Source organism: Rhinatrema bivittatum, chromosome 1, assembly GCF_901001135.1.
Source record: "Rhinatrema bivittatum chromosome 1, aRhiBiv1.1, whole genome shotgun sequence".
Lineage (NCBI taxonomy): Eukaryota > Metazoa > Chordata > Amphibia > Gymnophiona > Rhinatrematidae > Rhinatrema > Rhinatrema bivittatum.
This window is the reverse complement of record NC_042615.1, coordinates 511,399,611-511,423,638: the sequence shown is the minus strand read 5'-3', so window position 1 is coordinate 511,423,638 and position 24,028 is coordinate 511,399,611.

The window sequence follows — 24,028 nt, the reverse complement described above, 5'->3', positions numbered from 1 at the left end:
GGCAATCAGAGTTGTATTGCAGGCAGTGGTTAGTGGCAGGCAGAGTTCAATCAGGATCGAGAATCAGGCCAAGGTCAAACCAGAGAGATCTGTCCAAGGGCAGGCAGGATGGAAGGCAGGAAGGGAGGACACTGAAGAACAGAAGACCAGAACATGAGGAAGCCAGGAACTGAACACTGACCACGGGTGACAAAACAGGAGCTGAAGTATGACCTCAGAAGAAGATGAGAACTGAAGACCAAGACCAGGAACTCAGGAACAAAGACTAGAGCACAGGAACAATGAACTGGAACACAAAAATGAAGAGCTGGATCACAGGAAAGCAGGAACACTGATGCAATGCACACTTCAGTGAAGTTGACCTATTGCCAAGGTGTGGGAGTACTACCGCAGAGGTCTTATATAGGCAGGAGCCTCCCATGACATCAGGAATTGCCTCAGGTGATTTCCCACCACAGGCCCTTTATGTGCAGCAGTTCAGGTGCGCATGCTGAAGTCAACGGCATCTTTTTGCAGCATGCATTGGACCTGATCAGGTGTGGCAGATGGCTGCGTATTTCACCGGGAGGCCTGCTGCGGCACTGGGTGAGCTCTTGCATGGGTCGGGTCTGGAGGTAAGAACGGCAGTCCACGGTCCCATCCCACGGATCGCTGACTACAACAACAACCTCATAAGAATTCACAAAGGGAATGAGTGGAAAACCACATTCAAAAGCCGGGATTGCCACTAGGAATATCTGGTCATTTTCTTTGGACTGTACAATGCCATAGGCATATTCCAGAACATACTTAATGAGATATTCTGAGACCTTCTGCAATCCTGTGTCCTTGTCTATAAGGACAACATTCTCATTTATTCTCATTTCTTCTCATTACCTGGTCAACCACTGGGAGCAAGTAAAAGCCATCCTTAAATGCTTAAGGGAAAATGGACTCTACACCAATCTGGAAAAATGCTCTTTTGAGCAATCCAAATTACCTTTCCTGGTATACATCATCTAAGATCAGGGGCTGAAGATGGACCCAGACAAAGTCTCTGCTATTCAGGAGTGGCCCCAAACGGTAGGACTGAAACCCTCCGGTGCTTTCTGGGCTTTACGAACTATTACCGACAGTTCATTCCTAATTACTCCTCAGTGGCAGCACCTCTTATAGCCTTGACTAAGAAGGGTTCCAGCACCTGGAAGTGGCCAGAAGCAGCTATCCAAGCATTCCAGCAACTCAGGTCAGCCTTTATGGCTGCCTCCTGATTATGTTTAAACAATTTTATTGGGTTTTCCAGAACAAACAACAATTATAGAGGAGGGTGGTTTCAGATCCCTCCCCTACCACAATACCAAACAATGCCCACCGTCTCCCCCCCTCCTCCCCTTCTTCCCCCCACCCCCCTCCCCCCCAGTAGTTGAGTCACATCTAGGATGGATGGAGGATAATGGCCAGTTCTACCAAATAGCAAGGGTAGCCCAGTCCGTTAAGTCGTGTGGCCTTTTAATCGTTCAGCACAAGACTCCGTGCCCGGTGGGATAGTTGTTGAAGATACGGATTCCAAATATTGAGGAAGAGTCGTCGTCGTTGAGGAGAGCCGCGCGCCGCCATGCTTTCCATCGTCATCAAGGAGTGCATCTGGTTTCTCCAAACCCAAAAGGACGGGGCATCCGGGGAACGCCAAACCAGTAATATGGATTTCTTCCCCACCAGGCTCGCCTTCTGTAACAACAGGCGTGAACCAGGATCCCGGACTCGAATCGGGGATATGCAACCAAACAAGAACCACAGGGGAGAGACAGGCAGCACTACGTCGAGTATGTCTTCCATATAGGCGATCACCTTACGCCAAAAACTATGCACTGTGGGACACGTCCAAAAAACGTGGGAAAGAGTGCCCATAGTACCCTGACATCGGGTGCACATTGGCGATGAGGCAATAGTCAATTGAAAAGCCACCTGAGGAGACACATATGCCCGACTCAAAAACTTAAGTTGCATCTCCCGAAAGTACAAGTTGGTCGAGATCCTAGCTATACGCCTGAAACATGTACGCAAAATAAGAACCGTTAGGCAAAAATCCCCGTCCCTATTCCATCTAGCCACAAGGCAAGAATGGACATCCACCTCCGTCAGGCGTTGCAATGTCCTGTGATAGCTGGAAAGGGAGGGGGTACGAGCACTGGCAAAGTGGAATATGCTGTCCAACGCTTGAAACTGGGTTATACACTTGGAGGCCTCCGGCACGGTTTGCATGTAGTGGCGCACTTGCAGGTATGGGAAAACCTGATTGCCCCCCAAATGGTAAAGACTCCGAAATTCAGAGAAAGGCATAAAGGTCCCCTCCTGAGTCCACAAATGGCCCACGCGAGTGACACCCCTGGCCTCCCATTGCTGAAACATGACAGATTGGGAACCCGATGGAAATTCATCATTCCCTCGGAGTGGAAGCAAATAGGCGCAGATTGAAGGGATCCGCAGGAGTTTCGTAAGGCGCACCCAAGTCTGTCGCAGGGGTTTAATAAGAGCTGTTTGAGTGAGAAACGAAGGAAGGTGACTGGAGCCCGCTTGCACTACATAAGAGGGGGTCCTAGGAAACATGAGAGCCTGGTCTACTGAGATCGGAGCGTAGTGTGAGGTATCCAAGAGCCAGTTACGCAGGAGCCGCATATTACAAGCCAGATTATAACGAGCCAGGTCCGGGACTCCCATGCCCCCCGCCCTCCAGTCGTTTTGCAACCATTTTAAGGGAAGACGAGCTCTCCCGCCTCTCCACAAAAACCTGCGCAATGCGCTGTCCAGGGCAGCTAGGTCCCTCCGTTTGAGCAATAAAGGGAGGTTTTGCAAAAGATATAGCCATTTTGGGAGCAAAATCATCTTAAATAGCGCTACCCTCCCCGCCACCAAAAGCGGCAAGGACCTCCAACGGGCCAGGGCCTCCCGAGTCTGACGCAGTAAGCGGGGAATATTGGCTTGATACACCTCTTCCGGGTCTGCAGGAATATAAACCCCCAAATATCGAAGGCTGTCACCCGCCCACTGTAAGGGGAACGGGGTAGGCCAGGAGTCCCGCAAGTCTGGGGGATGGGCCAGCACCGAAGACTTGGATTCATTCAATTTCAGCCCGGAAAATGCCCCAAAAGAACCAATTAAGCGGAGGAGAGGGGGTAATGAAGAATGGGGCTTGGTGAGAAAAACTAGCAAGTCATCCGCAAAGGCAACATACTTAAAGATGTCCGGGTCCATACGAACACCCCGAATCTCCGAGTGTCATTTATGGCGTGCAATAGGGGCTCCAACTGTAGTAAAAACAATATGGGGGAGAGAGGACAGCCCTGACGGGTACCACGTTCTACGGGGAAGGACTCGGACAGGGCTCCATTAGCAACGATGCGCGCCTTTGGTGCGGAATAAAGAAGCTGGAGAGCCTGGAGAAAGAAACCCTCAAATCCCATGCGGCCCAACACAAAGAAAAGGTACCCCCACTCCACCCTATCAAACGCCTTCTCCGCATCAAAACTAATGGCCAAGTAAGATTGAGACATCTGGCGGCTGATAGTCATGGCCGTCAGAATTTTTCGGATATTGGCGAGTGCATAGCGCTGGCGGACGAAACCCGCCTGGTGGGCCCCTATCAGTGTTGGCAACTGAGACGCCAGCCTATCCGCCAGTATTTTGGCCAGCAGCTTATGGTCATAATTGAGGAGAGAAATAGGGCGGTATGACTCCGGCAGGAGCGGGTCCCGACCAGCTTTGGGGATTAAAATAATGTGTGCCAAATTAGAATGATCGGGGAAGGACCCCTGGGTCACCAACGCGGAAAACATAGAGGCCAAAGGTGGCGTCACCTGGTCCACCAATGTCTTAAAAAATTCCGCGGTAAAACCATCGGGACCTGGGGCTTTATGGTTTTTAGAGTGGAGAATGGCAAGGCGCACCTCCGATTCTGAAATAGGAGCATTGAGCTGTTCCCTCTGGGCATGTGTCAAACAGGGGAGGGACAAGGACCCGCAAAACCTCTGGCAGCTCTCCGGGTCCCACCCCCCGGAGGCATATAGAGAAGAGTAGTATTCCCGGAAACTTTTAAGAATAGATGGCGTGTCTTTAACCAGTGTCGTGGGAGACCTACGCACCGCCGGAATAAACCTACTGGACTGGGACGATTTAATTAGGTTGGACAGCATCTTCCCCGCCCTGTTACTGTACAGGTAGAGTTTGAACTTGTAATAAAGATAGCTTTTTTTCGCCCTTTGATGTATGAGGGAGTTGAGAGCGTGTTGATGAGACATGTAAGAGGCTCGTGCTTCCTGCGTACGCAACCGAGATAAGCGACCACGGGCTTGGGTCAACTGGGAGCTTAGCAAAAGGATCCTGCGGTCCAACGCTTTCCGCCGATGGGAAACGTAGGAAATTATTTCGCCCCGCAGGACCGCCTTAGCAGTATTCCAAAATAAAATCGGTTGTGAAACGTGATTCTGATTGTGGGTTCGATATTCTTTCCATTTGACCGTAAGAAATTCTTTAAACTTTTCATCTTGGACCAAGAAATATGGGTAACGCCAGATTTTAGGGGCAAATGAGGAGGGGGACAACCCCATGTCCAACCACACCGGAGCGTGGTCGGAGATGACAATGTTGTCAATACCCGCATCCAGAACCTGGGAAAAAGCATGTGCACTCACAAGAAAGTAATCGATCCGCGAAAAGGAAGCATGAGCTCTAGAGAGATGGGTGAAGTCACACTCTGTGGGGTGCAACGTCCTCCATACATCCAATAAGTGAAGTTGTGTTTCCAACATTTGCGGGCCCTTGCCCCTGCCCGCCTCCCAGGCCCGGCTGCGGGAGGCATCCAAGTGTTGGTCCCTGATAGTGTTAAAGTCACCCCCCACAATTAAAATCTCCGACATGTAGGGCAACAAGTGGGAGTACAAACTCTGATAAAAACGAGGGTTATAGACATTAGGGGCATACACATTGCAAAATACTACTGTTTGATTAAACAGCGTGGTAACCAAGATTAAATATCTCCCCTGTGGATCTTTTATTTCCCTACTTACAGTGATAGGAAGTTGTTTGCGAAGCAAGATTGCCACCCCCGCCGACTTTGAATTCGCCGACGCATATCGCACTTCCCCCACCCAGGTGCGCCTAAGCTTCTCGTGTTCTTTATCAGTAAGGTGTGTCTCCTGTAAGAACACCACCGCTGGCAATTGCTTATTCAAAAAAGAAAGCACTTTAGCACGTTTAATCGGAGAATTAAGGCCACATACATTCCACGACACGAGCCGTGTGGTATTACTCATAGCTCAGGGTGAAGTAAGACAATGCCACAAAGGAAACTAATGTTGGCAGTGGCGACCCTCCCAGCTGAGGCCCCCACATCCACCCCGTATCCCAAACCAAGCTAACCCTACTGATGCTGGTGCCTGTGGGTCTGACCCATCCATCCATCCACTGTTGTCCCATACAATCACTCACCCTCCCACCCACCGTCCCCAAACTCCCACCCCACCCCCCCTCCCCCCCTGCCCTCTCCCCCCCCGTCCCCTGAAAGTTAGTAACTAACCCTCTCCCCCATCTCCCCTCCCCCATCTCGATCAATTGACTAGGTCCTCCACCTAAGGAGGCCATGGGGATCCAGTATAGATGTGTCAAGGATCCCACTCTGAAATTATGCAAAACGGAGGCGTTATTAAAACAAAACAACCTACAACGTGGTTCGGCCCCATTCGGGAGAGACAAAAAATAAACATTGCGGACCAACAAAATGTAGAGTTTATCTTCGCAGTTAGTCCCACGTAAAGAGTCTAGTTATGCGAGTACGAAGCAAACCGGGGCAAAACCTGGGAAAAAGCGAAAAAAGAAAGGAAAAAAAACAAAAGCAGAGGCCGCTGTGATAGTTGCATAGCCATCCGGATCTGCGCCCCACTTGGTCGGTGTCGGCTGTGCCACTCATAATACCAGCTGAAAGAGCAACTAGGTCCCAAAAACAGTCCCCGAGAGGTATACATCACCGGAACAAACAGAAAAGTGGCAGCCAGGGCCCTACACTAGGAGCAGGCCCTCTCCCCTCGGCCTGGACAGGCAAGACAAATAACTTCCAATCGCTGCTCACAAGGCCCAAGGGGCGCAAAAAAAAACCTCCACAGCACGTGCGCGAGCACTCACTTGTCCAACTTGTCCATAAAGGCTTGCGCCTGCTCCGGGGATTCGAAGACATGCGGTTTGTCCCCCTGCCATATCCGCAGGCGAGCCGGAAACACCAGGGAGAACTTTATACCCTTATTATGTAGCGTAGTGCAGAGGGGGGTGAAGCTGCGTCGGGCACTTGAAACGGCAGCAGAGAAGTCCTGAAACACCCGTATGGGCTTACCCTGATACTGCAGGTCCGATTTGGTCCGAGTAGCCCGCCAAATTTCCGCCTTGTGTGCCGAATTGAGGATCTTGGCGATCACAAGTCTGGGACGCCCTGAGCCCGCGTTTCTTGTCCCTAGCCGGTGGGCCCGTTCAACAACGAGCTTTCCCTGTAGGTGGGGGAGGGCCAACTCCTCCGGGAGCCAATCCGACAGTAATCGGCAAAGAGACTGCTCTGCAACATCCTCGGGGAACCCCAGGAATCTCAGGTTATCCCGCCGAGCACGATTTTCGAGCTCATCCACTTTGCTCTGCAAGGCTTGAATGCTTTTGTCTCGGGCAGCCATGCTTGTCAAACACGCGGCTGCACCATCTTCCAGCCCCGAGATGCGCGCCTCCGCCTGCTCAAGCCGGGGTGGTAGGGTAGAAAGTTGCTCCCTCACCTCCCCAAGTTGCTCGGTAATAAACGCCAACTTCTCGTCCAGCGCCTCATGGATCACCGCTTTAATATCCGCGAGTGTGGCCGCCGTTGGGGAAGCAGGGGCCTCAGTCTCTCCGGCAGACGCCATTTTGGAATCGGGCGCTCTGGTCTTCTCTTTTTCCCTCTTGCCTCCCCTCACGGACATCCCCAAGCTCGGTTTTTGCAGCGATCGGGTGCCCAACATAGGCGGTTTCTCTGGCTGTGTCACAAACCAAATGGAGCCGGTTAGACGCGGTGAAAATTAGCGCGGTGGGTAGAGTGGGTCCCGGAGCTTGCGAGAACACGTCTCACCCGCTCAGCACATCACGTGACCCCCTCCTGCCTCCTGATTAAAGCACTGAGATACCCACCGAATGTCCCATTCTTCGCGGCTCAAGCCGCCACCGACCAGGCTTCTCCTTTGCAGCCAGGAGGCTGCAGCCATTGTCATCTCTTCGCAACCAGGAGGCTGCCTTGAAGCTTCTCACTATGTGGCCAGAGGCTGCAATCGCTGGGTACACTTCTAGGCCTGGAAGCTGCTGCCAACGTCCTCTTCTGCAGCCCAGAGGCTGCCCTGAAGCTCCTTTTCTTGGGGCAGGAAGCCGCCATCATCTTCAGCCTTCTTCGCAGTAGGGAGCCACCGTCAGGCCTACTTCTTCCTGTGCAGCAGGACGTCACTCTCCAAGGTCCTACCTCTTCCTAGGCGCGTGACTGTGCCTCCTTTCTTCATTTAAAGGGCCAGTAGTGTGCTGTCTTCTTAGGCTCCTCCTGCTGACATCCTCTAGGCGTTTCCTCTTCAGCCCTATAAAGGGGGCCTTCCTTCACTCAGTCTTCGCCTTCGCAAGGAGTTGGTCATTGAATCAGACCTCTCCTGGATCTTCAGTTCCAGCTCTTTGTTCCAGGCGTCCTCCATGATCTCTCTTCACTTCTTCAAGGCACTCTGTTCCTCATTGATACCTCTCATCTTCGTCCATGGTTCCTGAACCTTTGTCTTCATCTTCATTCCATGTTCTGGTCTCTCGACGGATCCAGTTCCCTTGTCTCCAGATGTCCTGATGCTTCCATGTCTCCAGATGTCCAGATGTCCCCGTGTCTTCAGATGTCCAGATATCTTCCTGTCTTCAAACGTCCTGACATCCCCTTGTCTCCAGATGTCCAGATGTCTGCAGGAGGTCGTTCAGCGAGGGTTCTGGCGCCTCGCTGAACGACCTCCTGCAGTGGATCTCCTGCCGGCGCCATTTTCCGTACGGAAAACGATTCGCGGCGGGAAATCGCTCCCTGACCCCCGCTGGACCTCCAGGAACTTTTGGCCAGCTTGGGGGGGCCTCCTGACCCCCACAAGACTTGCCAAAAGTCCAGCGGGGGTCCGGAAGGACCTCCTGCCGTCGAATCCTGTTGGTCTATGGCCGCCGCCATTTTTCGGCGCCATTTTGGAAAATGGCGCCGGCTGAAGACAACAAGATTCAATAGCAGGAGCCCGTTCCGGACCGCTGCCGTTCCGGACCACCGCTGGACCACCAGGTAATTTAAGTTATTTGGGGGGGGGTTCGGGAGGGTGGGGGATTTAATTTAAAGGGTCGGGGGTGGGTTTTAGCGGGTTTTAGTGTGCCGGCTCACGATTCTAACGACTTATAACGATAAATCGTTAGAATCTCTATTGTATTGTGTTTCATAACAGTTTAAGACGATATTAAAATTATCGGACGATAATTTTAATCGTCGTAAAACGATTCACATCCCTAGAATCCACCTCTGATTTTCATCCATGTCTGAGCGTCTTGTGTCTGAGTTCCAAGCTACCTTATGTCCTCGTCTCATCTGAGTTCTAAGTTCCGAGTTCCAAGTTCCAAGTGTCCTCGTCTCGTCTGAGCTCCAAATTTCCTCTTGTCCTCGTCGCTTCTGAGCTTCCAAGTACCAGTGTTATGACTTATAGATAGTGGATCCCAGAATAGCCCCCAGTCTTACCTAGCCATGGTCGTTCCCGGGTCCTGAAGTAAGGACAGTTGATCAGTACTGCCTCTAAGTGATCTGCCGATCCCGAGGTCCTGTTTCAATCCTGGTCGACAGATGGGCAGCAGGCAGGCCAATCCGAAATCCAGTCCAGGTCAGAGGGCAGGCAGCGGGCAGACAAATCCAATCTCCAGTCCAGATCAGAAGGCAGGCAGCAGACAGGCAAGTCCAAAACCCAGTCCAGGTCAGACGGCAGGCAGCAGGTAGACAAGACCAATATCCAATCCAGGTCAGAAGGCAGGCAGCAGGAAGGCAAGTCCAATACCAGTCCAGGTCAGCAGGCAGGCATCAAGCAGGCAAGTCCAAGGTACAATCCGAATCAGAAGGGCAGGCAGACAAGAAACGAACACCACTGAGCACCAGCACAGCAAACCTGTAGCCGAGGCAATGCTGTGCTGGGCTCAGCTCTTTAAATAGTACTTTTTCACGCACAAATGCTTCAATTCCCGGGAGGGCGTCTGATGTCGGCTGGTGGGCGGAGCTTGCGCGCGAATCGCGTCGGTCCGTGCCGCCGCCAGCAGTCGCAGAGAATTGGAGGTGACGGCCCTCCCAGCCCGAGGACGCCACGAGGTAACAACCAAGCATCCTAATCCCGTCTGAGTCTTCAAGCGTCTCGTCTTATCTGAGACCCAAGCTTCACATGTCTTCATCTCGTCTGAGTCTCCAAGTTCCAAGCGTCTTCGTCTCATCTGAGTTCCAAGCTTCACTCATCCTCGTCTCGTCTGAGTCTTTAAGTACCAAGCATCCTCGTCTCATCTGAATCCCAAGCTCCATATGTCTTCATCTCGTCCAAGTCTTCAAGCATCCTCATCTCATCTGAGTCCCAAGCTTCACACATCCTCATGTCGTCTGAGTCTCTGAGTACCAAGCATCCTCATCTCACCTGAGTCTTCAAGTGTCCTCGTCTCATCTGAGTCCCAAGCTCCACATATCTATGTCTCATCTGAGCCTCCAAGCTTCCTCGTCTTGTTCAAGTCTTCAGCCTAGTCCAAGTCTGACCGTTTTGTTCCAAGTGCCAGTACTATTGCTATCCTCGACCTCTGTCCATCCTGCCACATCTGATGCTCCCCAGTGGCAGGTCCGAAAAGGCTATCGAATGGCCGGAGGGCTACCCCAAAGACCAACATTGTGTTGCTGGGTCTCTACCAGTGCGTGCAGGTTTGGCAGAGGTTAGGGCGGTGTTCAGCCTTCTCATCCCATGCTTGGATACATCTTGCCTGCTGCGGCGCTTCCACGGGGCTCCTCTCTACAGTCACGTTGTGGTCCATGGGCACACATCTCCTTGGAACCGGGAGCACTCCCTAGTGCTCCCCCAACAGGATTCACCATGATCTGGGTCACCATAGACTGCATCTCTAAGATGGTGCATTTTGTGCACCTCCCCAGCCTATCTACAGCCTCTGAACTCACCCAACAGTTTTTAATATATATCTTTTGACAGCATGGACTGCACGAACATATCATTAGAGAAAGGGAGTCCAATTCATGTCCAAGTTCTGGAAAAACTTGTGTAAGAAGTTTGACCTCACTCTGGACTTCTCTACTTATCACTCCCAGTCCAATGGGCAAAGTGAGAGGATTAAATGCATTTTGAAGGCATTCATCTGGGCCTACATCAATTAAGGCAGGGAAACTGGGTCTCCTTACTACCCTGGGCAAAGTTCTGCCACAATAATCATGTAAACGAATTGGCAGGATTTTCGTCATTTCCCATAGTATATGGGGGACACTCCAAGATTCCATTACTAGATCATTTATCTGCACCATATCTGTGAGGTTTGGACGAAGACTTGCCTGCTCCTCCATATAGCTGCAGAGTAGTATGAGAAGGGAAGTGCTGCCCAGCACCCCAGTTCAAGCCAGTAGATAAAGTCTGGCTCAGCATGAAGAATCTTCAGCTGAAGTCATCCTCAGCTAAGTTCTCACCGGTGTTCACTCATCATCACGCTGCCACAGCCAAGGATGCTGCTGCTCCCTAGGCGCATGCACTCCCTTCTTATAGACCCCATGGTGGGAACTTCACTCTGGTGCACCCCTATGACATCATGCAACCCAGGACATTTAAAGGCCAGTGCTGCTGCCTTCAGATACCTCTGTAATTGGTCCTCCTGCATCTCTCGCCGGTGTGTGTTGCCAATTCCTGATTCCTGCTGTGTGTCATGCCTTCCAGTCCCCTGCTTTGCTTCTGTTTGCTGTTTTGCCCAGGCCAGTCCTGCTTGCCTTCTCTCCTTGCTTTCATTACCTTCTCTATCTTTTGCTGCTTGATGTCTCTTTGCCAACTTGGACCGCCTTCCTGGATATCAACCTTACTTGACTGCCACCTATCCTGACACTTTGCCTGAAAATCAACCTTGCCTGATTGCCGTCTGCCTTGACCTCCAGACTGCTACTCGGTCTGTGGACATTCCTGTAAGTTCTGCTAGCCTCAAAACCCAAAGGCTCAACCTGCAGGAGAAGAGATTGGCACAGGTGAAGATTTCCTACTCAACTCCAGGCTTGTCTGCCTCTGCCCGTGCAGGCCTGGTTTGTGTTCTATGAATTGGGCAGTACCATCTACACAGCAGATCAAGGGTTCACTAATCCCGAGTGTGACAATTGCTTTGGGATTCATAACACCTCAATTCCTACACAAAGTCAGCAAGCTGGTGACAGCTAGGTATACTGTCCATATGGTATATATCTTTACAGTGTAGACAGGAATAACAGGCAGAATGAATGAACCAAGTAGTTTTATTTTGCTGCTGTCATTTACTATATTACTATGTTCACATGTAACAACGACAATACTCCTTTATTTATAAACAAAATGAATATATGAATTTAATGAGAAAGTGATATCCAGATAAAAATGATACATCATTCAGTATTCTTTTAAGATTTCTCTGGGGTAGATATTCAACAGCCATTTAAACGGATTACTGAAAAGTTATCTGTGTAAATGGCTAACATGGCAATTTCAGCCAGTTATCCAGCTAAATTATAGCCAGATAAGTGGTTATGCATCTATAATTTAGCCAGATATAAAAGCAATGTTCTGGGGGCATTCTGTGGTGGGGTTCCATTATCTGGCTAGCTTAGTCTAATATTAGCTATATCCGGCTAAGATAGCTGAATAACTTTAGATCTGCTAGGAAGAAGGTCTAATGTTATCCAGCCTCGTGTGGCCGAATAACTCACTACTTACCCGGATATCTTTAGAAATATCTGGGTAAGTAGCGCATCTAAGAAAAAAAAAGAAAGCTCTGAGTCGCGGGCCTCCCAGCTCAATGCCCACCTCCCTACCATTACGTCTCTACCCCCTTTCTCCTCCATAGTGCCAAAAAAATGTGCCCTAATCAATAAGACAAGCTAAAAAAAAAAATCACTATTTTACCCCTGTTACTCTCACCTCAAACAGCCAACCATCCAACAGGAGGAAAGGATAGACGTTCAAGGTAATGGGTGGGTTGGAGGGAATCTGCATGGGAGGAGGTTGTATGGCTGTTTGGTAGGGGAGGGCAGAAGGGTTATAGTAGTGAATGTGTGTGGGGGTGGAGGCCCAGGGCAGGGGCTCTCTTTTTTTAACTTTAGCTTGTCTTTTTGATTGGGGGACATTTTTTGGGACAGTGGGGGAGAGGGGGAATAGAGTCGTAATGGTAGGGGGTGGGCATCAGTCTGGATAACTTTAAGCCTAACCAGTCATATTCAATCAGTGGCTGGTTAGGGTAAAACGTATCTGGCTATATGTAGCCGGATAACTTTAAACAAGTATATTCAGCGGGATGATTATCCCACTAAATAACTTTAGCTGGATAACGTATCCACTAAACGGCCTATTGAATATTGGCCACTTCTATGTTTTTTTGTCCAGGATTTTTTGAAGTTGATCTTTAATTCCTGGAGACTCTATTGGGTCCTTAATTGAAACTCCCACACCATTATCTTCCCTAATAACAGTGTTTCCAAGCACTTCAATTTCATAACCCATTATTAAAAGAATTATACTCTCTAGCTGATGATTATCCCATCAGCAGTGTACCTCTCACAGGACTTACATAATTAAAGTATATAGCCTGTGCCACATCTTCACAAGTTCAAAGATAGACCTTGAAATCCTACCCTCCATGGAATATCTAAAAAAAAATCACAGGTGATGATCTATAAAATGCCTTCTTTACAGGAGAGACACAAATTGCAAGAAGGCATGTCCTCTTTAGCTTCTATGGAGAGTCCAGACTGGGATGTCCAACAAATTAGGACAGAGGTAACCAGTGCATCCCATGACTGCATCCAGTTCACTCTGCGCTTCCTAACTTTGTCTAAACCTTATGGCCTGGTTGGATCATCAGCTCTTTGTAGCAGAACAGCTAGACCTCAGATAATCTCTTTTATCTTAATGCTGCTCCTTCAGTGGTGTCATCTCCTCCCCACCCAAGACGGCTGTTCCCTTTCCAGTTTGCATCTCCAGGATTACTCCAGGAATGGAGATATTGTTTTTGGGGGATCGGTTCCAGTGCACTTGGAGACATCGGCTCCTGCTCACAGCTTCACTGAATCTCCCACCTCCAGAACCTGTCACAAGTAAGAATATTTGTTATACTTCCTCCATGATGTGTTGTAAATTTTACTACCTTAGAAAAATATGTTCTACATAATTCAGCAAATAGCTAAATAAAATAGTTAAGATCTTAACTTTTCATTTATTTTCATTCTGAATTTTAATTTTAAGGAGATATTAAGTTTGTAATTTTTGCATGTGTCTCCTTCTTAGCAGCTCCTATTATTCTGAATTTTAGAAAATTGGAAAGAGCTGTTGTGCTAATCATGTACACAAGCCTGGCAGTTGAGCTGAATGATGGAAGGATATTTTTTTTAATTAAGTAATTGTAACAATAACAGAAGTTGCAAACTTTCTATTCAAAAAGGGGCGGATTTTAAAAAGCATTTACATGCGTAAATCTGGGTTTTACGCATGTAAATGCACTTTACTCGAGTAAGTGGGCTTTTGAAAATTGCTACAATATATGCCATTGAATCGTCCATAGGATTTATTCGCATAAGTGCACTTTACGTGAGTAAATGGCTTTTGAAAATTGCTACAATAGTAGTTACATTTATGTGCGTAACTCCTTTGAAAATTACCCCCAAAGAGTATAAAAATGTAGGAAACAAATTGAATTGAGGGTCATTTTCAATAGCTGCTCAAGTCAGCATATACTGGCATAAATTGGTACGTCTAAAGTTACAGCCATGTTTTATAAACTGTGGGGCTCCAGTCACACTGTCTACAAAATATGCGTATCTCAACCCCCGCAGTTATGTTGTATGTTAAAAATTCTGTGCATACTTTTCATATGCAGGAAACAATATGAGCATACTTGCCATGTTTACTGTTTCTGCTTCTGCAAGTGTGAACTTATCAGCAAAATGGCAGCAAAGGCCCAAAAGCCTAACTTGACAGGGATGTGAACCCCTTCACCTGTCATTTTAATCCCCTTCCTTGGACTCCACTGGAATGCCAAGAAGATGGTACAGGCTTGGCAGGCCCCACACAGGCCTGATATTCATAGAGCTTCGAACCATTGGGAGGTAAGTGACCTGAGGGAAGTAGATGCAAAAATTACTCTGTACAAAGAGAAAGGTGAGGGTTGGCAGCAAACTAGGTGGCCAACTTGGAGGCTCTTCCATTCAACTTCCTGTAGTACACAGAAGGTAGGGAAAAAAGTAATCAAGGATAAGGCAGATGGTAACATAAGATCATAAGAAGTGCTGTGCTAGGTCAGATCACTAAGAACATAAGGTTTGCCATAAAACTGGTCCATCGAGCTCAGTTTCTTATTTCCAACAGTGCCCAATCCAAATCTTTAGGAAGTACCCAGCAGATTCACAAAGAGTAGATCCATTTCTTGTTGCTCCCTCTCAGGCCTAAGTGGAAGGTTTCTCCAAGTCCGGCAGCTAGCTAATAATTGTTTATGAACTTTTCTTCCAGGCAATTGTCAAAACCCTCTTTAAACTCAACTATGCTGCATGCTTTGACCACATTTTCCTGCAACAAATTTCATAGCTTAATTGTACATTCAATGAAAAAATATTGTGTTGTAATCTGCTATCCATTAGTTTTATGGAGTGTCCCCTAGTCCTCGTACTATCTGAAAATGTAAATAACCATTCCCCATTTATCTATTCCACCCCACTTATAATTTTATAAACCTCTCTCATGTCCCCTCTCATTCATATTTTCTCCCAGCTAAAGAGCCCTAACCTGTTTAGCCTTTCTTCATTAGAGAGCTATTCCATCTCCTTGCTTCCCTTCTCTAAACTCTTTCTAGTTCCACGATATCGCTTTTGAGTTGGTGTGACCATAAGTGAATGCCGCACTCAAGGTGCGGTCAAACAGACAGAGGCTTTATGATATTCTCAGTTATGCTATCCTTTCATTTCCAAATAATCCCCAACATTTTATTTGCTTTTTGAACTTCCTCCATGCACTGAGCTAAGGATTTCAATGCATTGTCCATAATGACACCAAAATCATTTTCCTGGGTGGTGACACCTGTAGCCCCTCTCTGAGGCAGTATGGGAGTACCTGTTGCCCAAGGGAGGGGGAGCTACTATAGAATAATTCTTGTAGGTTTGCTCACCTGGAAAGGGATAAAACAGTCTCCCAGATACCTCCCCAGTGCCACTAGTCAGGTCTCTCTGCACAGATTCTCTGAAGAGTAATATTTCTCTCTCCCTTTAAAAGATCCAAACACACTGGTGCCTAGATTAAGTGTTTATGATTTTTACTGGCGAAGGAAAGGGTGGTAACTGTATGGAATGGGTTTCCATGGAAAAAGCTCTACTTAAAAATACTAAATCAGTTCCAAGAATCAAGGAGAAGCACACAGCATTCAAAAATGCCTAAAGGTCAGAAAAGTCCCACAACTATGGGAGTGTAGGGTTAGGTGGCTGCAAAGTAAATGGGCAAGTGTAGATGGCCTTTACGTGCCATGTCTAATGTAATTCCATATCTTCCAATCTTTCCATCTACACAGATTGACGACTTGAAGAAGGCCAGGGAGCTCTGGTGTTTTTAAGAGGACTGGCTGCAGCTGTTCTGCAACAGATAAGAGCAGGTCAGAGTTAAGTACACCTAAGTCACATCTGGGAGGTTTCACCATTATCTACTTATGTGCAGCCTGCATCACATATTCACTACAGCAAAAGTAAGCATCCCACTTCTGCCTAAGGCTGCATCTCTAACTTTCATTCCAACCATATTTAGGGAACTAACACCGTACCAAGAGATGGGCATTGAGGGAAATGGAGGTAGATACATAAAGTCAGGGTAATTGTTAGTGTAACACCTGTGTGCTACAGAAAGTGTGTAAAGTTCACATAATGTGAATGTGTTGTGTTAAGGTGGCGATTTTCCTCCTAAGGAAATCCTATACAGTTGACGTAATGGAGCTAAGAAGGTTCCAGTGACTGAAGGTCATCTTTTGGTCAGAGGGTGTTACATACACTTTTGGACAGATGGTTTGGTACAGTCCCTGTGGGCTTTGGGTTAGGAAGGTTATAAAAACCCTGACTACATTTAGTCTGTGGCTTCTCCAAAGTGAACAGGCAAACAGGAGGATGTGGCTGTGATCCTCTCCAAGAGTTACAGGGAGGAAGAAGCAGGAGTCAGGCAGAGATACTCAGGAAGCCTGAGGGTAAAAGTAGAGCTATGATTTTGTATATTGTAACTATGCTGGGAACTTGCCTGGACCAGGAGGCAAACTGAACCAGCAGGAACTTGCCATGGGGCTCGGTTGATTCCTGTCTGCAGAAACAGAGGGATTTCTTCCCTGAGCTGATCAGGACCCTGTGAGTAACTAAGTTTGGGTGTATGGACAGTAACAGAGCCTGGGTAGGCCAAAGAGAAAGGAGTGTAAAAAGAATATGGAGTTTTTGAAATTGATGCAAAAAATCTTTAAAAAATATTGGACTGTATTTTACATTACTGTTTTGTATTTGTGGTTTATTGAACAACTCTCTACAATAAATATTTTTTTCTGATTTGGAGCACAGTTGTTCAGGGTAGAAAATGGACTTATTTGGTAGCGAAGGCAGGCTTGTGTGTCCTTGGCCCTGCAAGTTATCCTGTGTCCAGCCTATGGCCCAAGAGAGATTTTGTTTTTCCTCCCTCAGGGTGGGTTCACCCCATGCACCCCAGAGCTGAGAAGGTGGCCCCGATGGACCAGGACTTACATTAGGCTTTCAGATGGGCAGGGCTCAAATATCCAACTCATTGCTTATTGTTATTTTCTACAGGGACTCTCAGCACTTTGACCATTGTAACACATTTTCCCCACTCTCTCAAAGTCACTTTGCTAAGTGGCCTAATCATCACCAGAAACAAAGGAATTGGAGCCAGCTTCCCCAAATCTGCCCTCCACAGACCATGCTGATCATGCCGGCATTATAGAAACCTCATTCTCTTGTACTACTTAGGTCAGGGCTTCCCAAACCAGTCCTGGGTACCCCACAGCCAGTCAGGTTTTCAGGATACCCACAATGAATATGCATGAGATAAATTTGCATATACTGAGTCTCACAGCACATGTTTGGGAAGCCCTGACTTAGGTACAGCCTGCTATCCAAGATAATTGAGCAATATCCAACTACTTCCTTTACACTCCTTGCCACAAACCCTCCTCTTAAATCTAACACACACTTAGCCCACAAACACAACTTTCATCCACCTCCAGTTCACACTGCCTTTCACACCATTTGCTTACTTAACCCTCACATCTTTCTCTTTCTGCAGATACCAGCAGCTAATCTGAAAAGGAGGAGGAGGACCAGGTCCTTCCTGCTGCTTCAGCTGCTGCACCGGCATCACCGCAACCAGCTGCCTTCACCCAGTCCTGCTATCTCCTGGCTCCACTGCAGCACAAGTCACCATCCAGCACCCCTTTCAGTTGTTCCTTCCCATAGGGGCCACATCTCTTTTTGCCCCAGGACCTGAAGATGAAGGTCCAGTTGGAGGCCTCCATTAGAGGAGGAGGAGGAAGGCCAGCATGCTGTGTTACAAGTTGGCACTGACACTCTGGAGCCACCTGCAGCTCCTGAGGCTGGCTCTGTGCAAGGAGCACCTGCTTCTCTGCCATAGCTCAGCTCTCATGGCGCTGTGGTATAGCTCTGGAATGGCTGTGCCAAAATGTGGCTGGGATATGTGCTGACCTCAGGGGTTCAGCTGCCCTGGCGGAGCACATGGTTGCCATTCAGGAATGACCAGCAACTGCTCTTGAACTGGTAGCCCTGCATCCGCCACCTGAGCACCATATCCCCCGAGCCCTCCAGGACCGCTCCTTCTCAGGCTCCTGATCCCCTAGTGCTTCCTTTTCCTTCTACAGTTACAAAACAATCGTTGTACATAGTTTTAAAATGTTATGTTCAATACATATAGAGGATAACATTCAAACAACTCCGAGCGATGGCATATATGCGCATATATGGCCACATGGAGATCTGTGCTGCTATTTTATAACCTACACATATCGGGGTAGATTTTCAAACCGCGCGATTTGGCGTACTTTTGCTGGCGCATCAGGCGCAAGCAAAAGTACGTGGGATTTTAGTAGATACGCGCGTAGTCGCGCGTATCCGCTAAAATCCTGGATCAGCGCGCGCAAGGCTATCGATTCCGTATAGCCAGCGCGCGCCGGACCGCGCAGCCTACCCCCGTTCCCTCCGAGGCCGCTCTGAAATCGGAGCGGCCTCGGAGGGAACTTTATTTTGCCCTCCCCTCACCTTCCCCTCCCTTCCCCTACCTAACCCACCCGCCCGGCCCTGTCTAAACCCCCCCCCTTACCTTTGTCGGGGGATTTACGCCTCCCGGAGGGAGACGTAAATTCCCGCGTGCCAGCGGGCCGCTGGCACGCCGGAATGCGACCTGGGGCGGGTTCGGAGGGCGCGGCCACGCCCACGGACCGCCCCGGGCCGTAACCACGCCCCCGGGCCCGCCCCCAAAACGCTGCCGACACGCCCCCAAAACGCCGTGCCGACTGGGCCCGCCCCCCGACATGCCCCGACACGCCCCCCTCATTAAACCCCGGGACTTACGCGAGTCCCGGGGCTCTGCGCGCGCCGGTAGGCCTATGTAAAATAGGCGCACCGGCACGCAGGGCTCTTAAAATCCGCCCCTTTATGTTTTAATTTTTTTATTGAAAACATAAATAATCATCAACATCTGGCAGGTGTAAGCTGCCAAATGTACGTGCATAAGTGTCTTTTACAATAGCAACTTACGCACTTAACTGTCGGTCTAGTCCCAGAATGCTCTTACACTGCTGCCTTTTTACGCACCTATGTATACACAAAATGTGAAATCTATGTACTGTCTCCTTTTATAAAACAGTGATTACATGAGCACAGGATACTGATGCATATATTTGCTCATTTTTACACGCTCAACTCTGAAAATTACCTCAAAAGTTATAATTTGGAAAATATCTTGTGTGTTGTTTTTTCGTTTGATTGCGATGTAGAATAGATCCTTACTCAACCACTTTTAGGGTCAGTACTACAAACACTCACACATACACACACACACACACACACACATATATACCCACACATATATATATATATATATATATATATACAAAGGAGCTTCAGTATGAAACACATGGCCAAACATCAAGCAGGAGGTGTGCATTAAGATCATTGTTAGCAAGGTCCTCCTTCCCAAATCAGTCCTTGGCAGCACAGAACATTTGTATCAGGGAAGTGTATATAAAGTGTGAGGCTGCATGGTCTATCAATTGCCCTCTGTTGCCAGCTGATCTTCCAGGCCTCAAATGCTCTCTGACACCCACAGCCGCTGCCAGGAAACAGAGTTAACTGAAACTGTCTTCCTGAAGTGGGAGCCTCATTGATTCTCACTCCCACCAAATAAAGTCTGGACAAGTCATTTGTGTGTGTGTGTGGGAAGGAAAGAGGATACAGATTTTCAACTTTATTATGCACAAACAGATACAAGAAAGTGTTCAGTAGAAGTTGTCAATTCTATCTCTCTTACAACAGAATGGAGCTGCAGCATCATAATTGTGAGTCCTCTAACTATTTCCTCCTGACTAATACCCATTTGCACCCTTAGTTCAGCACAGTACACCAGCACTTTCGTGAGCAGCAGGCTGTAAGGAAGTGCAGCAAATGCAAAAAAACAAAAACCCATGAGTTTGTTTTCTTTTCTGCCCATATTCTTCCTATGAAGTGGACCCCCTGGTAGGTCTTTGCTCCTCCAAGCTCTAGAGCGTCTTTCCTTTCAGTAAAGCCAAGGGCACAGGGACTAGGATATTGCTAAAAAGTAAACAGTTTGTTCTTGAAAAACTGCTGCCTGAGGCGAGGGATGAGATGGTCCTTCCCTCCCCTCCTCGCCCCCGAAGACACAGCATAGGTCAAATCATCAAGGGTGGGGAGGGGGGTGTCACCTTGGAGTCTGGCCCTTTCCCTGATTTCAAATGCTGCAGATGGAGGAAAGCAGGGGTCAGAGTTCCTAGAGGAGTGGCATCTAGTGTCAATGATAATGTTTCTAGGAAGCTGACAACCCTGCCATACTCCCGGGAAGCCTAGGACCTGCCTCCCACGTTTCCCCAGAATTTGCCTCCTGGAGAAATGGGAGATGGGTGAAAGGTGAGTGGTGCACTCTCTCTACAGGTTGGTGCAGATAGAGCCTTGCTCCCCCTCTCTTCCAGCCCCCACCACACACAATGAGAGTTAGAGTACTCACTAGGAGTTTGCTGTTGATATGTGATTCCACCAGGATTGTTGAAGAAGGTACAGGCACTGAGGCAGGGAGAGCAGGCCCTCAAGGAGTGAGTACCTGTTCCCTGTAAGGCACCTGAAAGAAAGCAGAGGGCCCCTGAGGAGCGGGTACCCAGGTTAGCAGTCTCCCCGAAGGGCAGTAGAGAGTTTCCAGCGGCAGCACGGAAGCGGCAGAGTAGCGTAGACAAGAAAGGATTCAAGTCCTTGCTAACTCGGTGAGCTAGCAAATGAGTGAAGATTATATACCCGGATGGCGTGATGTCAGAGTGAGGGAACGCCCTTGAGGTTCGCGCCAAGGTGGAAATAAAGACGTGGGTTGCGCACGCGTACCCTAGTAGGTACCTGGGAGGAGCAATGGTGGGAGGCTGCATCATAGCCATTCCGGGACGCTGGAGAGGTCGGTTTGTAGACGCTGTGGTAGACATCTTGCCCAGGTAAGTGGGAGGAGCCATGAATAAGGTGAGGCAAACGGGGCGAAGCCATCTAGCACCAACGGATGTAACAGTACCCCCTTCACTGTTTCCTACCAGGTCTTGGTTTTTGCGGATGCAATTTATGGAAGTCCTGTAGCATCTCCTTATCCAGGATGTTGTTCAGTGGTGTCCAAGAGTTTTCCTCAGGACCATAACCCTCCCATGACAGGAGGTATTCCCAAAATCTGCCTCGTTTTCTCACATTGAGAACTTCATCTACCTTGTATTCGATGTCTTCTTCTGCATCTATAGGTAACACTTCAGGTATCTTGTTGGAGAATTCACTAAGGATCAATGGCTTCAATAGTGAGTCGTGGAATGCATTGTGGATCTTTAAAGTAGATGGTAGCTTCAGACTGTAGGTGAGATTGCCCAATTGTCGGAGGATGGGGAAAGGTCCAACGAAGCGAGGAGCAAAATGAGCTGAAGGAAGTTTAAGTCTTAAATGCTTAGTGGATAGCCAGACTTTATCACCAGGCTTGAAGTCTGGAGCCTTGCAGTGATGAGCATCATATCCTTTCTTTGCTTGAAGTCCTGCTTTAACAAGCATCTCTTTGGTCTGAGTCAAAAGTTGATGAATATCTTTGGCAGTAGATTGAGCTGCCGGGGATTACACTGATAACAGAATTGGCAGTGGTGGTAGTGGTAGTCGTCCATAGACCACTTTGAAAAGTGTTACTCCAGTGGATGTTGCTGGATGGGAATTAATGGCAAATTCTGCCCAGGGCAACAGTAAACTCCAATCATTCTGGCGAGTGTTCACGTAGGCACGAATGAACTGCTTGAGTGTCCTGTTCATTCTCTCTGTTTGCCCGTTGGATTGTGGATGGTATGCTGAGGTGAAGTCAAGAGAAATATCGAACTTCTTACATAGTGCCTTCCAGAAGTTAGCTGTGAATTGGGCTCCTCGATTGGAGACTATGTGCTTAGGCAAGCCATGCAGGCAGAAGATGTGTGAGATAATAGCTTGGTGAGCTCCATGGCGGTGGGTAAGCCTGGGAGAGCCACAAAATGAGCCATCTTCGAGAACCTGTCTACGGTTACCCAAATCGTGTTGTTTCCTCCTGAAGATGGTAAGTCTACCATGAAGTCTGTGGCAATATGTGTCCATGGTTCTTCTGGCACTGGCAAGTGTTGGAGTAAACCCCATGGTCGGCCTGGCGGCATCTTCTGTTTAGTGCAGTTTGCGCAGGAAGCGACGTAGGAGAATGTGTCTTCCTTCATGGTGGGCCACCAGTAAAAGGATTGAAGTTTGGACAGCGTTCTACGTTGGCCAGGGTGTCCTGAAATTTATATTCATGTGCCCAAGCCAATAACCTCTTTCTGAGGTTCTTGGGTATGATGGTCTTTCCTGCAGGTACTGAGTGAGTAGCTGCCAATATAACTTATATAAATTATAACAACATACAAAACAAGTAACATAAAATAATTAAAATCAAAATAAATAACAGAAGGTAACACATAGAAACTGAAGACCTTTCATGATTAAATAAAATGAAGAAAACAATGGACATTGAAAACTTTACGAAATTGAGAGAAAAAAATAAAAAATGTAACCAGGAAACTCAGTACAGTATATGATTTACCTTTATCTAATTAGTCTTATTGGGCCAGATTTTCCAAGGGGTACACGCGTAAGATACGCACCTACCCCCCGAAAACCTGGCCGAAGTACCCCCTGTGCGCGCCGAGCCTATGTTGAGTAGGCTTGGCGGCTCGAGCAAGCCTCAGGATGCGCGTAAGTCCCGGGGCTTTCCTGGGAGGGCGTGTCAGGGGGCGTGATGTGGTGGCGCGTCATTTGGGGGCGGGGCGGCGGGCGTGGTTCCACCCCGGGGCATTTCGTGGGCGTGGCCAAGGCCTCTGAAATGGCTTCGGGGCCTGGGAATAGCGCGCCGGCGGCCAATTTCGGAGCAGCCTCGGAGGGAACGGAGGCAGGCTGCTGATTTTGGGCAGCCTTGTGCGCGCTGACCCCGGATTTTAATGGATACGCATGGCTATGCGCGTATCCATTAAAATCCCGCATACTCTTGTTTGCGCCTGGTGTGCGAACAAAAGTACGTGCGGGCGCAAATTCATAAAACCTACCCCATTATGTATAAATGTGCAAGCATTAAGTGATTGAAAGTCTAGTGATCTATTAATATGTGCCTTAGAAAAATCAGGATTAAACCATGTTTGAGCAAAAATATTAACTTAAAAATTAAAAAAAATAAAAAAGTAAAAAATGAGAAAATGTAAATGTAACCAGGAAACTCAGTACAGTATATGATATACCTGTATCTAATTAGTCTTATTATGTATAAATGTGTAAGCATTAAATGATCGAAAGTCTAATGGTCTATTAATATGTACCTTAGAAAAAACATAATTGAACCATGTTTGAGCAAAAATATTAACTTAGAAATTAAATAAAAAATAAAAAATGAGGGAATGTAAATGCAAGAGTGACTAAGGCAATTGTCTAACAACTCTTTTAAATATCGCTTCTGAGTAAACAAACCAAATACTTAAAACATGCACATAGCTGTGTATATCATAAAAGAAATAAAACATTTTTTTGGGGTATACTGAACCCAAAAACTACTTTAAAAGCACAAACAGTATCCAGTAAACAAAACTGGAACATGATTGCCGTCATAACATGCAGTGACGAAACCTTAAAAAAACCTACATAAGTGAAACTGAAAAGTTTAGCACCACGGGAGTATGACTTAAACTGGTTCTAAAAGAATACCTTAGAGCAGACTGTACTGAGTTTCCTGGTTACATTTTTTATTTTTTCTCTCAATTTTGTAAGGTTTTCAATGTCCATTGTTTCTTCATTTTATTTAATCATGAAATGTCTTCAGATTATATGTGTTACCTTCTGTTATTTATTTTTATTTTAATTATTTTATGTTACTTGTTTTGTATGTTAAGTTATAATTGTCATTTATTTGTTTTAGCCCCTGAGGCAGCCCCTGTGTTGGGC